The following is a 16,161-nucleotide window of genomic DNA, read 5'->3' as shown; positions in this document are numbered from 1 at the left end:
TACATGCGTGTGTTGTGTGCATGTACTTGTGCAGGCCAGAGATATAGGTCAGGTGTACTCCTTGTTTGATCTCCACCTGACTTTTTTTTTTTTTTATTAACTTGAGTATTTCTTATTTACATTTCGAGTGTTATTCCCTTTCCCGGTTTCCGGGCAAACATCCCCCTAATCCCTACCCCTCCCCTTCTTTATGGGTGTTCCCCTCCCCATCCTCCCCCCATTGCCGCCCTCCCCCCAACAATCTAGTTCACTGGGGGTTCAGTCTTAGCAGGACCCAGGGCTTCCCCTTCCACTGGTGCTCTTACTAGGATATTCATTGCTACCTATAAGGTCAGAGTCCAGGGTCAGTCCATGTATAGTCCTTAGGTAGTGGCTTAGTCCCTGGAAGCTCTGGTTGCTTGGCATTGTTGTACATATGGGGTCTCGAGCCCCTTCAAGCTCTTCCAGTTCTTTCTCTGATTCCTTCAACGGGGGTCCCGTTCTCAGTTCAGTGGTTTGCTGCTGGCATTTGCCTCTGTGTTTGCTGTATTCTGGCTGTTTGTCTCTCAGGAGAGATCTACATCCGGCTCCTGTCGGCCTGCACTTCTTTGCTTCATCCATCTTGTCTAATTTCCACCTGACCTTTTGAGATAGGGCATCTCGCTGAGTCTGGAGTGCTTTATTTCTGATTAGCCAATGAGTTCCGAGGCTGGACCCTTCCCTGACCCAAGCACTGGTGTTACCTTCTACACAAGTGACCTCCCCTCACGTTTGTGTGGCTTCTTGGGATCCAAACTCAAGTTTTCATGCTGTCTGGCCAACACTTTCCTGACTGGGTCCCCTTGGCTCATAATTTTGCCCTCTCCCTTTTACAATCTAGCTATTTTCCCCACAACTCCCAACCTCTTTCTGATATCTGGATGCCTTTTAGGGATTTTTTTTCCATCTCTGCTGCTATATTTGGTGACTATATTTTGGGGTGGGGTAGTGATGAGGGTTGAACCCAGGGATGTGCACAGTCTGGGGAGCTGCTTACCTTGCTTTGTAGGCTTGGCTGCTGTTTCAGAACTGGGTAACTACTTCAGTTAATATTTCAGAAATGGCTCACCGTGCCTTTAGGATCACATTTATTATTCTGATGCACTCTAGCTGTTTTTACAGCCAGAAGTTTCTATTCTCCCCACGACACTTCCACAAACGATGCTTCCTATCATCCTGAATGTCTGATCCCACCAGGGCTGGGTATTTTGAGATCTTCCTAGCTCTTGGGACATCTTAGGAAGTCAGCCAGGAGCCCTGTCTGAACTCACGGCAGGCCTGCCGGACCGATCAGAAAATGTTACCTCTCTTTCTGTGGCGCTTTTATGTAGATGGGACTTGGGTTTTGTTCTGCAAAGAAAACAGCCAATGTACCCTTGCTAAAAATGGCTGGAACACAGTGGCTAGGCGAATTTAGCACAAAGTGTGAGATGTTATAAAAGCAAACACTTAGAGGTTTGTGGACACAGAGAGTGTTGTTCAGCAATGACAAGAAAACAGAAGGAGAGGACATTTCAGTTCCCTGTCCAGGCCCTCACCCTGCCTCCAGCCATGCTGCAGGCCTCTCTTTTGCACTTGCGTTTCCAGCCCCTCAAATGTCTGATTTACCAGGAAAGGAGAACACCTTCACCCGAAGGACCAGCGGAGAATCGAGGACATCTGAATGCAGAAGGCCACACAGCTGAGTTGGCAGGGAAGGCAGCTGGTGGCCACTTCCTGCCTCACCCTGCAGGAAGGAGGTACCCAGGAAAAAGACGTTAGGGTTGTAACCACTGTAGATGGTTCCTGTTCCCCTCCAGGGACAGTGAACCTCCTCATGTGGGTGAACCTCCTCATGTGGACTGCTTCTATGTTCCAGATGGGGGATGTCCAAGCACACAGACAGGACTGAGAGAGGTCCATCTGCACTGGGCTTTTCTCATCCCTTACTTGAGGGAGAGTGAAGAGAGAGAGAGAGAGAGAGAGAGAGAGAGAGAGAGAGAGAGAGTGCGTGTATGTGGGTGTGTGTCTATGAGAGTGTATATGTGTGTTTGTGTGTATGTGTGTGAGTGTATGTGTGTGTTTGTATGTGAGTGTGTAGGTGTGTGTGAGTGTGACTGTGTGAGTGTATGTGTGTGCATGTATTGTGTGTATGTGTGTATGTGTATGTGTATGCATGTGTGTATATGTGTGTATGTGTATGTATGTGTGTATGTGTGTGCATGTATTGTGTGTATGTGTGTATATGTGTGTATGTGTATGTATGTGTATATGTGTGTATGTGTGTGTATGTGTATGTATGTGTGTATGTGTGTGTATGTATGTGTGTGAATGTATGTGTGTATGTGTGTATATGTGTGTGTATGTGTGTATGTGTGTGTGCATGTATTGTGTGTATGTGTATGTATGTGTGTGTATGTGTGTGTATGTGTGTGTATGTATGTGTATGTGTATGTGTGTATATGTGTGTGTATGTGTGTGTGTATGTTTGTGTGTGTGTGTGTGTGTGTGTGTGTGTGTGTGTGTGTGTGTGACATGCCTGAGAAAGATGTTTTTCTTCCTGGTGACTATTTCTCCACCTTCTCTTTTATGCTCAGGTCTTTTGAGCACCGTGCATGGCATCTGGTTTAGCAGATGTGAGCTCTGGGTGACTGTCACTTCTTCCAGAGATTGTCCCTAATGGTGCTTGGTTTGCTTTCCCTTTGCTGTGCACAAATGATCGGGACACTCTCAGCTCAGAAAGTCCATCAGGGACATTTGCATAAACTTGTCTTCAATTCTGCACGGTTGCTTTGTTTACCGATCCGGCCCACACACTGCACAGAGGGCTCTTTGCTTGCTCGCTCCTGAGCTGTAGCAGTTTCTCAGACCCAAGATGTAGACCCCCATGATCTGGAAGACCCAGTGGAAAAAACAGCTGTGAAATCTCTTGCTAAAAAATTAAAGTCTCCGTTTGGTGACCCCAGAGTCTTGGATTAGGAGTAGCCCCAAATAACTAGCTAGATGACGGCCCATGGGCCCAGCTCTTCCTGTCTCTGTCATGGAGCAGCCCCAGGCATGCTCTGCGGCTCAGCTTCTATTTGTTTCCTCACTATTTTTAGTTTGCAAAGGGAATGAGGTCACTCGGCAAGCCTGGATGTTCCACTGACTTCTGACTTCTATTGTTGAGATTGAAAAGTCTGTCGATGAGTGAACTGCCGTGTCTTCCTGGCTCTCCTCCTCCTCTGCTTTTTTGTTCTTGTTTTTTTGTCATTGGCAGCTTTTTCTTACAGTGTGTCCAGATTTTCACGTTTTGCTTTGATGACGATGTTTCTCTGATTTCTTCCGTCCTCCTCCCTACCCCCAACCTCCGATCTTAGAAAATTCTCCAGAAGTGTCTTTGGAAATACTGACCCCTCTCCCTGTCCTTTCTAGTGCACCTGTGTAAAGCACACAAAAGTCCCTTCCTTCGATCTCAGCAATCTCATTGTGCTTCATTCCAAGATGACCTGTACTCCTTACATGGTCTAATCAGACCCGTCGCCTACATATATGAAGCTTTTATTGGCACACGTTTCACTTCTAGAAGTTATATATGGTCCCTTTAAAAATGTTTCTGATCTTTTGAAATGAGTTTAATTCTTTTCTTATAACTTTTTTTTTTTTTGCGTGTAGCATAGGTACATGATTATGGGGGGGCAGGGCTGTACATGCGTGTGTTGTGTGCATGTACTTGTGCAGGCCAGAGATATAGGTCAGGTGTACTCCTTGTTTGATCTCCACCTGACTTTTTTTTTTTTTTATTAACTTGAGTATTTCTTATTTACATTTCGAGTGTTATTCCCTTTCCCGGTTTCCGGGCAAACATCCCCCTAATCCCTACCCCTCCCCTTCTTTATGGGTGTTCCCCTCCCCATCCTCCCCCCATTGCCGCCCTCCCCCCAACAATCTAGTTCACTGGGGGTTCAGTCTTAGCAGGACCCAGGGCTTCCCCTTCCACTGGTGCTCTTACTAGGATATTCATTGCTACCTATAAGGTCAGAGTCCAGGGTCAGTCCATGTATAGTCCTTAGGTAGTGGCTTAGTCCCTGGAAGCTCTGGTTGCTTGGCATTGTTGTACATATGGGGTCTCGAGCCCCTTCAAGCTCTTCCAGTTCTTTCTCTGATTCCTTCAACGGGGGTCCCGTTCTCAGTTCAGTGGTTTGCTGCTGGCATTTGCCTCTGTGTTTGCTGTATTCTGGCTGTTTGTCTCTCAGGAGAGATCTACATCCGGCTCCTGTCGGCCTGCACTTCTTTGCTTCATCCATCTTGTCTAATTTCCACCTGACCTTTTGAGATAGGGCATCTCGCTGAGTCTGGAGTGCTTTATTTCTGATTAGCCAATGAGTTCCGAGGCTGGACCCTTCCCTGACCCAAGCACTGGTGTTACCTTCTACACAAGTGACCTCCCCTCACGTTTGTGTGGCTTCTTGGGATCCAAACTCAAGTTTTCATGCTGTCTGGCCAACACTTTCCTGACTGGGTCCCCTTGGCTCATAATTTTGCCCTCTCCCTTTTACAATCTAGCTATTTTCCCCACAACTCCCAACCTCTTTCTGATATCTGGATGCCTTTTAGGGATTTTTTTTCCATCTCTGCTGCTATATTTGGTGACTATATTTTGGGGTGGGGTAGTGATGAGGGTTGAACCCAGGGATGTGCACAGTCTGGGGAGCTGCTTACCTTGCTTTGTAGGCTTGGCTGCTGTTTCAGAACTGGGTAACTACTTCAGTTAATATTTCAGAAATGGCTCACCGTGCCTTTAGGATCACATTTATTATTCTGATGCACTCTAGCTGTTTTTACAGCCAGAAGTTTCTATTCTCCCCACGACACTTCCACAAACGATGCTTCCTATCATCCTGAATGTCTGATCCCACCAGGGCTGGGTATTTTGAGATCTTCCTAGCTCTTGGGACATCTTAGGAAGTCAGCCAGGAGCCCTGTCTGAACTCACGGCAGGCCTGCCGGACCGATCAGAAAATGTTACCTCTCTTTCTGTGGCGCTTTTATGTAGATGGGACTTGGGTTTTGTTCTGCAAAGAAAACAGCCAATGTACCCTTGCTAAAAATGGCTGGAACACAGTGGCTAGGCGAATTTAGCACAAAGTGTGAGATGTTATAAAAGCAAACACTTAGAGGTTTGTGGACACAGAGAGTGTTGTTCAGCAATGACAAGAAAACAGAAGGAGAGGACATTTCAGTTCCCTGTCCAGGCCCTCACCCTGCCTCCAGCCATGCTGCAGGCCTCTCTTTTGCACTTGCGTTTCCAGCCCCTCAAATGTCTGATTTACCAGGAAAGGAGAACACCTTCACCCGAAGGACCAGCGGAGAATCGAGGACATCTGAATGCAGAAGGCCACACAGCTGAGTTGGCAGGGAAGGCAGCTGGTGGCCACTTCCTGCCTCACCCTGCAGGAAGGAGGTACCCAGGAAAAAGACGTTAGGGTTGTAACCACTGTAGATGGTTCCTGTTCCCCTCCAGGGACAGTGAACCTCCTCATGTGGGTGAACCTCCTCATGTGGACTGCTTCTATGTTCCAGATGGGGGATGTCCAAGCACACAGACAGGACTGAGAGAGGTCCATCTGCACTGGGCTTTTCTCATCCCTTACTTGAGGGAGAGTGAAGAGAGAGAGAGAGAGAGAGAGAGAGAGAGAGAGAGAGAGAGAGAGTGCGTGTATGTGGGTGTGTGTCTATGAGAGTGTATATGTGTGTTTGTGTGTATGTGTGTGAGTGTATGTGTGTGTTTGTATGTGAGTGTGTAGGTGTGTGTGAGTGTGACTGTGTGAGTGTATGTGTGTGTTTGTGTGTGAGTATGTGTGTGAGTGTATGTGTGTGTTTGCATGTGAGTGTGTGTGTGAGTGTGTGAGTGTGTATGTGGGTGTAAGTGTGTCTATGAGAATGTATGTATGTGTTTGTGTATGAGTGTGTAGGTGTGTGTGATTGTGTGTGTATGTGTATGTGTGTGTTTGCGTGTGTGTATGTGTGTGTTTGCGTGTGTGTGTGAGTGTGTATGTAGGTGTAAGTGTGTCTATGAGAGTGTATGTGTGTATTTGTGTGTGTGAGTGTATGTGTGAGTGTATGTGGGTGTTTGTGTGTGAGTGTGTGTGTTTGTGAGTGTATGTGTGTGTGTGAGTGTGTGAGTATATGTGTGTGTTTGTGTGTGAATGTATTTGTGCGTGTGTTTATGTATGTGTGTGTTTGTGTGTGTGAGTGTATTTGTGTGTATGTGTCTGTGTATGTGTGTGTGAGTAGGAGTGTGTGTGTTGTATGTGTGTATATATACTTACCAATGGATGTGCATGTAGAGGTCAGAGGTTTACATTGAATTGAGTATCTGGTATTTTCTTCTATTGCTCACTACATTATATTATTATTATTATTATTATTATTATTATTATTATTATTATTATTATTAAAGACAAGCATCTTTCACTGAATTGGGGCTCACCAATTGGCTAGACTGGCTGGCCAGTATGCCCTGAGGATCCAGTTCTGCCTCCCCGTCACTGTGAGGAGTAGGGTATTTTCACATCTCTGATCCTTGCATGCTCTGACACATTCACCACTTAGCTTAACCCAGGAAAACCTGGTTGACTCTTCTTAGTTTTCGGATTGGCAGTAGTGCAGCCCTTCTGGAATCTGCCTGGGAAGACTCCACTGCAGTGCTGTGATACGAATCAGTTGTGATCACGATAGTAGCTGTTGTTCCTTAAGGAACCTCTCCTGCTTCTGTGGTGTATGGCAATGGGATGAAATCAGAGTCTCACAGATGGGATTAACTATGGGTGCTGTGGAAAGCATGGACTACTACAGATACCATAGGGCCCTGTCTTCCTGAAGTCCTGTTCTTCAAGAAGCCCAAGCTCAAGGAATCCTCTCCAGATGCGTGACAGACCTTGGCTGGCAAAATCCTTCTGCAAGGTCACCCAGCTAGCTTCTCACGCACAAAGGTCAATGCCATCTGTAGCTTTCAAGTCTCCTGCTGGGTTTGACATCTGCACCCAGGTTGGGAGCTGAAGTGCCTTGGCTCACTGTTTTCTAGAATCAAGAAAAGGTCTAAAGCCAGGAGGAGGGCTCTGACAGTATTTCTGAGCTCTAATGCGTAGATTACAGCCCGTGTGGTTTAGCAAGTAAGCGTTTTACGATAGGCTGTGAGCACGGGAGCTCTGTCTTGAGTTCATTCCCATACTGTTAGAGTGTAAGCTGCTTGAATACTGTATTCATTGTTTTATCCCCAGTACCTGGAAGAGAGTCCAGGACCGAGGGCAAGCATCTGTAAACAGTTGACAGAGGAATTAGCACACCGATAGCTTTGAACGCATGAATGGAACAAAGTCATTTTGGGAACCAAACGCCGCCACTACTAATAAAGCTCCTCGTTGCATTTTAATCAAGACATGCCTGCCACCAATGTTAGGACCAATGTTGGTGTTTAAGTCTCGGCCACCAATGTTAGGGTTTAAATCTCGGCTCGCGCACGGACAGAGCACACCAAGGCAACGTGGTTCCACATGGAGAGGTTTAATGAGAGAAGAGGAGAGGAGAGGAAAGGCGGGCCATGAGCACATGGAGGGAAGGGGTCGGGGATGGGGAGAGAAGGGACAAGGACAGTGGGGAAGAGAGCAGAGAAGCAAAGAACAAAGAGAAAGCAAGAGAGAGAGAGAAGGGGGCAAGCAGACCCCTTTGGAGTCAGGCACAGCGGGCTGTTGCCAGGCAACTGTGGGGCGGAGCATACCTGGCTGTTCCCAGGTAGCTGTGGGGGTGGAGCTTAGAATACCAACCGTGTCCCTCGAGATTCCACTTCCATCTTATTTCTTCCCCCGGAGCAAATTTAATTTATTGTTTTACCTCAAAATAACATTACCGGAAACCTTTCTTCTGCAGTCACTAGTGTGCCCCATGTAGTCTTAAGAGCCGGGGTTGGGGATTTAGCTCAGTGGTAGAGCGCTTGCCTTGGGCCCTGGGATGGGTCCTCAGCTCCGGAAAAAACAAAAAACAAAAAACAAACAAACAAAAACAAAAGAAGAAGAAGAAGAAGAAGAAGAGGAAGAGGAAGAGGAAGAGGAAGAGGAAGAGGAAGAGGAAGAAGAGGAAGAAGGAGAAGGAGAAGGAGAAGGAGAAGGAGAAGGAGAAGGAGAAGGAGAAGAAGAAGAAGAAGAAGAAGAAGAAGAAGAAGAAGAAGAAGAAGAAGAAGAAGAAGAAGAAGAAGAAGAAGAAAAGAAGAAGAAGAAGAAGAAGAAGAAGAAGAAGAAGAAGAAGAAGAAGAAGAAGAAGAAGAAGAAGAAGAAAGAAGAAAAGAAGAATGCATCAAGCAACCGAAAGGAGCTGATGATTACTTGATTCCCTCCTCCCTGATTCCCAAGTTCCACTGGTTCCCTCGTGCAGGCATTTCTCTACAAACTGACAGAGCTTTGCAGAAGCCCTGCTGCTGGAGGCCTCTGTGGAACACCCTCCCGTGTAGGAATTCGGTCATGGAAAACATCAACAAAGGCCTCTCTTTAGGCTTACCACACAAGTACATGGTTTTCATCCTCCAACGGCTCATGCTTGGCGCCAACCAGCCAGTTCCTCATTTACCCTGGGGTTCAGGCTCACTTCTGTATTTTGACACTTGCCAGTCATGCTGTCTTTACCAATGCCAGTGGTGGTAGATGGCATGGTTCTCACTGAACCTTTGGGGGCCTTCCATGGATGCGGTACCTACCACCAGTACATGTTACTCCTTAGAGGGGGTGTTGGGATGCGTGAAGATCAGCCAGCAGATCAGGGATTAATGGAAAGCCCAAAGATGCTTCCTCCCAGAGTGGCCCAAACGTCGTCCAGGATGCTTGAATTGCCACTCCGAGTATTCCAGTCTTGCCCAAATAAATTTTTTCATTCTCAGAGTCTGTGCCTGATGGTTGTAAAAAAAAAAAAAAGTTTCTCCATTCTTCCTCCTTGCCCCTGGGAATTGTTCTTCTGCTCTCTCCACAAGTTTTGCTCTTCTAGATCTTCAATGTGTAAGACAATGGCTTTCCACTTCTTCCTGGCTTGGTAAGAGGACCCCTTTCTTGACAACAGAGATTTCCAAACACTACCAAGTTTTAGGACAATACAGGGGGTCCAGGGTCAGCTAGACACACAAACATAGTCTGCTCATACAGAGTCAACACTCGCTAGATGGCAGATTCAACATTGCATGTGTGTGTGTGTATGTGTATGTGTGTGTGTGTGTATGTATGTATGTATGTGTGTATCTGTGTGTGTATATGTATGTGTGTGTATGCGTGTGTGTATGTATGTGTGTATATGTGTGTATGTGTGTATATATTGTGTGTATGTGTGTTTGAGTGTGTACGTATATGTATATGTGTGTGATGTGTGTATGTGTGATGTGCGTATGTGTGTGTATGTATATGTATGTGTGTATGTGTATGTGTGTATATGTATGTGTGTATGCGTGTGTGTATGTATATGTGTATATGTGTGTATGTGTATATATGTATGTATGTGTGAATGTGTATATGTGTGTATGAATGTGTATGTATGTGTGTATATGTGTGTGAATGTGTGTATGTATGTGTGTATGTGTGTGAATGTGTGTGTATATGTGAGTATGTGTATGTTATGTGTATATGTATGTGAGTGTATGTGTATGTATATGTATATGTGTATGTGTATGTGTATATGTATGTGTGAGTGTATGTGTATGTGTATGTGTATGTGGGTGCACATGGAGAGCAGAGGCTAACTTTGGGATCCTGTGTTTGGTGTTCCAGGTGGGAGGCCATATTCCTGTGCTCATGTGGATGCTAAGCATTAGCTCTCTGGTCTTCGTGCTTCTCTAGCAAGTTCTTCATCTATTGAGCCATCTCTCTGCCTCACAGTGATCTTGCACCCACAGGGATTAAGATGGATCACAGTACACTGGGAAAGCTAATTTCTTTTGTCAGATGCAATCTATCCATCTGATGGGGTCACGGGTATGAAACACAGGGGAGATGTGTAGGGCATCTAAGTGAAGTACATCTAAGGGCATTTTTCATAGCCTGGTCCCTGGCTACCCATCTCCTGTTCCTGTCTTACAGACAGTCACCTTCTTGGGTCATCAAGATTTTCCTCGCATCCCTCATTGGTGGCACTGCAGCTAGAGCAGGGACATGGGGCATGCACCCCTAAGGGTCAGAGCTTGCCTCACCTCAGTCCCTGTGTCAGTCCCTGTGTCAGGCAGACAGGATGCCAAAAGGGCATGGGAGTGTTTTGGGTGAAGTACAGTGGGGTTTGTGTTTCTGTTAGGTTAAGGTGAGCCCAGGCCTAACTGTTGCCCAGATGGGTGGTGAAGGAGGACTGTAGGAGAAACCAGGGTGCCCAGAGTTCTCCATGGCCCAGAGATGCCTGATGACGCTCTCAGCGACTGTTGCTGGCTCTGACAGACTGTCCAGAAGCACTCCTCACCTTCAGCTTAAGAGTAGAACCTTGTCTGAGGAGAGCTGCATGGTGGGCAGGTGGTATCTGTGCCAAGGTTTTGTTTGTTTCTTCACTGGGCTCCAATCCAGGGTCAAGCACAGACCTGATGGCTGGATGGGGCTACAAGTCAACAAGAGATTGGTGGTATGGGTTGAAGATGAGCTTCCAGGACACAACTGTAGTGACCTTAGTGTCTCAGTGCTACATTTCAACCCTTAAAACACAATAAATCTGGCGCAACATTGTATCTATTGCATTGTTTAGGGAACTATTACCATAGCATATCCATGGCCTGGAGTGTATGCCTTTTCTAGGGAGGTGGGTGGGCTCCTCCTATATTGTGATTCTGTATGCCCTATACCTTTTAGACCTCTGTCTAGAGGCAGAACTTGATGAAGACGCTACATATTTGACATCTTATCCTGGGCTGACAGATATAACCTCATGCCAATTTTGCACTATAGAAAGAACCATGTGGGTGTGGCTGGGCAGTTAGCCTTTTCCGCCATGATACTGGTATGAACCTCCATGGCCTCAGCCTCTGCACCAGTCAGATAGAGGGCATGGGGCCTTCTTCCGAGGGTTACCAGGAGCACCAGCACTAATTCTCAGAGGCACTGCTGGGCCACTGTCAGTGCTGTAGATGTTACATTCAAGGCTGCGACCAGTGTCAGAGAGAGGGGCTCTCTCACCATCTGGAGGCAGGGGGACATAGGTACATCCCACCCACCCCAACTGCTTTCAGTTCTGACCATGCCTCGCCTCTGCCTAAACAGGCCTCCTAATAACCATTTATGTAATATTCGGTCTGTGTTTTGATTATCATGCTAATGCGAGCCCATTTCACTGTGATTACAGTGTGATAGTATTATCTATTGTGATGATTATGTATATGCAAATGAGCGACTCACTCAGACGTGTGTCTGTAGGTTCAGTCTTGCTAGGGCACTGGCAGAAGCTTTTAAATGTTGCCCTCATTGTTTGTCCAAAATATCTTCCATTATAAAAAGCAATGTAGGTCACTGTAAAAATGGCCAACGCACAGACAGCAACAGAGCAGGACTCAGAAGGCCGCCTTCCCGCCCTCTTCTTTGCTTGGATAAGTAACCGTTGCGAACAGTCTGGGCAAATCTTTCCAGAAATATTCTGGAGCTTAGACACGGCGAGCTATATAAATGCTTCTACTTCGCACAAAAGCAAATCGCACTGAAATGTTATTCTGTGACTCCCTTTTACTTTTACACTATTTTGGTGTCTAGTCTAATTTAGTATTTTTAACAGTCAAACAGAAACCCAGGGTGGGGATGGTTGCAGTCTTTCTCCTCAAAAAGAGATGTTTAGGGATCACTGCCAAGGTATCAGATTTCTCTTCTCTTTTGTGAGCCAAATGTGTGCTCCCTAAACCTACTTCCAGCCTATCACAGACACTTCCAAACCACAGACCCATATGAAAAGCCCATTAGCTCCCCATCATACCCCCTGTTGTGGTTCCAAGAAGTAGATGAGTTTTCTTCCAAAGCCCCTGCATGAAGAGTAAGGTCACAGAGGAATCAAAGGGTCAAACACCCCATCCCCATCCCGTGCCTGTAGCTTGACTCCCCAGAAGAACAGAGCACCAGAGATACTTGGTTCCCCTTCAAAGTCATGGCTGCCATCCCCCTTGGGGCTCAGTTTATTCCAGTTTAGCTTCTCAACATGGCACAAACCAATGGCTTGTGCAACATCAAGAAGCTTTGGACAGAGTGATATTTTTGGGTGTGTGTGGGGGCGACTCTTCTGTCTTCTTGAAAGAAATAATTTGGTCGTGGTGGTTTGGATAAGAATGGTCTGCCATTGGATCATATGTTTAAACACTTAGTCATCCCGGGAGTGGGGGGAGTGGTGGTCTTGTTAGAGGAAGTGTGTCACTGGGGGTGCACCAGTTCTGAGGTTTCAAAAGCCCATGCCAGGTGTAGTTTCCCTCTCCCTCTTCCTCTCCCTCTCCCTCTCCCTCCTCCCCTCCCCTTTTCCCTTTCCCTCTCTCTCTCTGCCTGCATTTAGAATGTAGCTCTCTTCTCCAGTGTCAAGCTGGCCATCCTTATTCTCATGCTCCTTGCTGTGATAATAATGGACCAAACCTCTGAAACTTTAAGCAAGCCTCTAATTAAATCCTTTCCTTTATAAGAATTGCCTCGGTCATGATGTCTCCTCAAAGCAATAGAACATCGAGCAAGATACAGTTTAAGTAGAAATTTACTCCAAAGACTCCAGAGAAGGAGGGGAAGGGGCACGAAAGGGAAGAGGGGTGCAGGGTGTGTGACTTAGACTATTTTGATAGTCATTACAACCAGTGTTTTGTCCCACTCTGAGAATTGCTGCCCTAGAACCTTCTATTTCTCTGTGCGTGATTTAAGAGGAAACACTAGCAATCTCCGGAATGAGTAAGCTTTGTGTCAGGGTAAGTGAACTCCATCTCTGAGCTGAGCCTTCCTGAGCAGGGGATATTTTTGGCAACAGTGATCCTTACAGAATGTTTTTCTCTTTTTTTTTTCTGGAAAGAAAATAAAATGTATCCATTTCTAGTTACCTCTGTGGATACAGAGTAAAGAACAAGGAAGTGTCCGGGGGCTTTCATTCCTGCAGATGTAGGAATCTTTTTATTGCCTAATGTGCTCTGGGCCAGGCTCACAGTGGTCCTATATTTAGACTTTTGGGTTGACTTGGTGAATTTGGCCTCTTTTTCAACAAATCATATTAATGAACTGCAGATGGGCCATAATTGATTCCTTTCTGTCACAATTATTTCCCAGGCAAGCCGAATGCACTCAATGTTTCCTTGGTGAATAGTTACCTAGTTTCTAAAAATCCCCACTAGGTCTTGGAGCAGGTTTCCTTTTTTGGCTTGGGCAGCAGAGGACAGACTATCTGAGATGGATTCAGAAGTACTTAGATGCACGTTTGGGGTCCTTAGCAATCATAGCAGAAATTTGGGGATCTGGTTGGCTCTGCACAAGGAGATGCTGACACTTCAAATCTTGGTCTTAGTGAGTGGAGGATGGGCTGTGTTACTGGATCCCACTGCAGCCATTTCCATCTCAGGCCAACAATCTCACAAGTACTTTACCTCCCTCCTGGTGACACCTTCAAGCACTTGCTGTACATCTTGGATTCAGAATGTACTTTAAAGTTTTATTTATCATGTGTGTGTGTATGTGTGTGTGTATGTGTGTGTGTATGTGTGTGTGTATGTGTGTGTGTGTGTATGTGTATGTGTGTGTAAGGTGCATGCCCACATATACAGGTATGTCCATGTACCACAATATATGCATAGTAACTAGTCAGAGGACAACTTAGGGAAGTTATTTCTCTTCTCCCACCATGTAGGCTCCAAGGATTGAACTCAGGTCATCAGGCTTGGTGGCTGTCCTAGTTAGAGTTTTACTGCTGTGAACAGACATCATGACCAAGGCAACTCATATAAGAACAACATTTAATTGAGGCTGACTTATAGGTTCAGAGGGTCAGTCCATTATCAGCAAGGTGGGAACATGGCAGTGTCCAAACAGTCATGGTTCAGGAGGAGCTGAGAGTTCTACATCTTCATCTGAAGGCTGCTAGCAGATACTGACATCCAGGCAGTTAGGATGAGGGTCTTAAAGCCCACACCTACAGTGACACATGCACTCCAACAAGGACACACCCACTCCTTCAAGCTCCAGAAAACCACTATAGAGCACACTTGGCTGATGTTCAGACTCCAAACCAGCATCCACCTGGGCCTGGGGCTGTGTAACCCTGGGTGGGGTCTGCTGAATCCTTTAGATCTGCTTGTGCTGATTCAAATTATTTTAGTTGCAGACAGGGATGTGTCCACTCTCCATCCAACCTGGCACACTTTGAGGAAGTCAGTTATCCCTTGGAAGCAGAAGGCTCACTGGCCCTTGAACACATTTGGCTCCCTTCTTCCTGCAGCAGACATTTTGAATCAAGCAACCATTTACACATCTGTGCATGTAACCATATACTCTGAGGGAAGTCTTTCCTGTCATCCAAGGCGTCTTGTGGTCTGTGCTCTCATCACTGAGGACGGTCACAGAGTGATCTTTACCATCAACAGATATCAAATGTAGGTGGCTTATCCTTTGCAGCTAAGAACACCTGTGACAGTGTGAGGTATCGCTCCGGATGGGCCAAGACTCAATATCTTTGTTATTTGTGTCATCTTCCATGACATCTCCCAGCCAACCACTTGGGCACAGAATATTAACAGTGGACTGTGCTGGCCTAGGGGTGAGAAGAGGAAAGTCTGAGGCCTGGCTGACCCTTCGAAGTTGCTAAACTAGGCCTGGACTTTGCCAAACTAGGCCTGGACTTCTCTCCACCTCTTACTGCAGTGTGCAAGTCCTCTTGTGTTGGTTTGGCTATGGTGGTGACTTCTGCCTAAGGACGCATGTGCCATGTCAAGAAGTGAATAGATATCTCCGTTCTCCTTCTACTAGGGTGTTGGTGTGCCTCGTGGTAACTTGTAGACAAATGGTCTGCCTTCCCTCAACTCAACCAAGTCTCAGCACCTCTAAAGGTTGGATGGAGAGTGGACACATCCCTGTCTGCAACTAAAAGAATTTGAATCAGCGCAAGCAGATCTAAAGGATTCAGCAGACCACTCAGTCATCTGGGACTTGCTGTTCTCTTTTCAAAACGATGACCCTTAATGGGTATTGTGGTTCTTGTCTCTGGTAGATGAGACTATATGCATTGTTTATGTAAACTAAATAAGCAACGAATCCAACTCATGGGTATTTTTAATATTTACAGACGGCTATAATTAATAAAATGCATATTTATTTCAAAGCCCAGTTAAATTTATTATCAATTCTCATCTATGTATTTTTTTAAAAAGCATCTTTGTATAATGTGTGTGCATGTTCTGAGTATGCATGTGTGAAGACATATGTGTGGAGGTCAAGGACAGCCTTTGGTGTTGGTCCTTGCCTTTCACCTCATTGAAAACAGGGTCTTGGTGTTTCTTCTTATGCCAGGGTGTCTGGCCCATGAGCTTCTGGGGATTCTCCTGCCTCCGTTCCTAGCTTGCCATAGGAAAACCACATGCCATCATGTCCTGCTTTATGTGGGTGCTGGGGATCCAAACTCCAGTCCTCATGGTCATGCAGCAAGCGTCTTATCCATGGAATAGCCTGTCCTCAAGTTCCTCAGCTTGATCCAGAGGAAAATTGCAGCAATGACCACTGACCCTTGGGGAGTCGGCCATATATGGGGGAGGTGGTAATAAAAAGACCTCCATACTTGAGGATATGAGAACCATGTATGCAGAAGAAAGCCACCGTTGATTCGACACAGAATTCAAGGCACCGAAGCCAAGACTGTAGTGGGAAAATCCTTACCAGTGATTCTCAATCTATGGGGGAGGGGTTTCCCATATCAGACATCCTGAGTATCAGGTATTTACATTATGATTCATAATGGTATAAAATTGTAGTCATGAAGTAACAACAGAATAATTTTATGGTTGGGGGGTTCACCGCAACATGAAGAACTTGTACTAAAGAGTCGCAGCATTAGCAAGGTCGAGAACCCCTGTTTTAAACTGAAAATGTAAACAGAACTCATGTTTAACCTATTAGTCCCTGTTTGCTCTTTTCCTCCTGCTTTGTGATGCTCTGAGTTGAACCCAGGGCCTCCAGCATGCTAGACAAG

The sequence above is a fragment of the Rattus norvegicus genome, chromosome 19, assembly GCF_021556685.1.
Source record: "Rattus norvegicus strain SHRSP/BbbUtx chromosome 19, alternate assembly SHRSP_T2T, whole genome shotgun sequence".
NCBI lineage: Eukaryota > Metazoa > Chordata > Mammalia > Rodentia > Muridae > Rattus > Rattus norvegicus.
The sequence above is the reverse complement of the archived record's forward strand: the minus strand, read 5'-3'. Positions refer to the sequence as shown.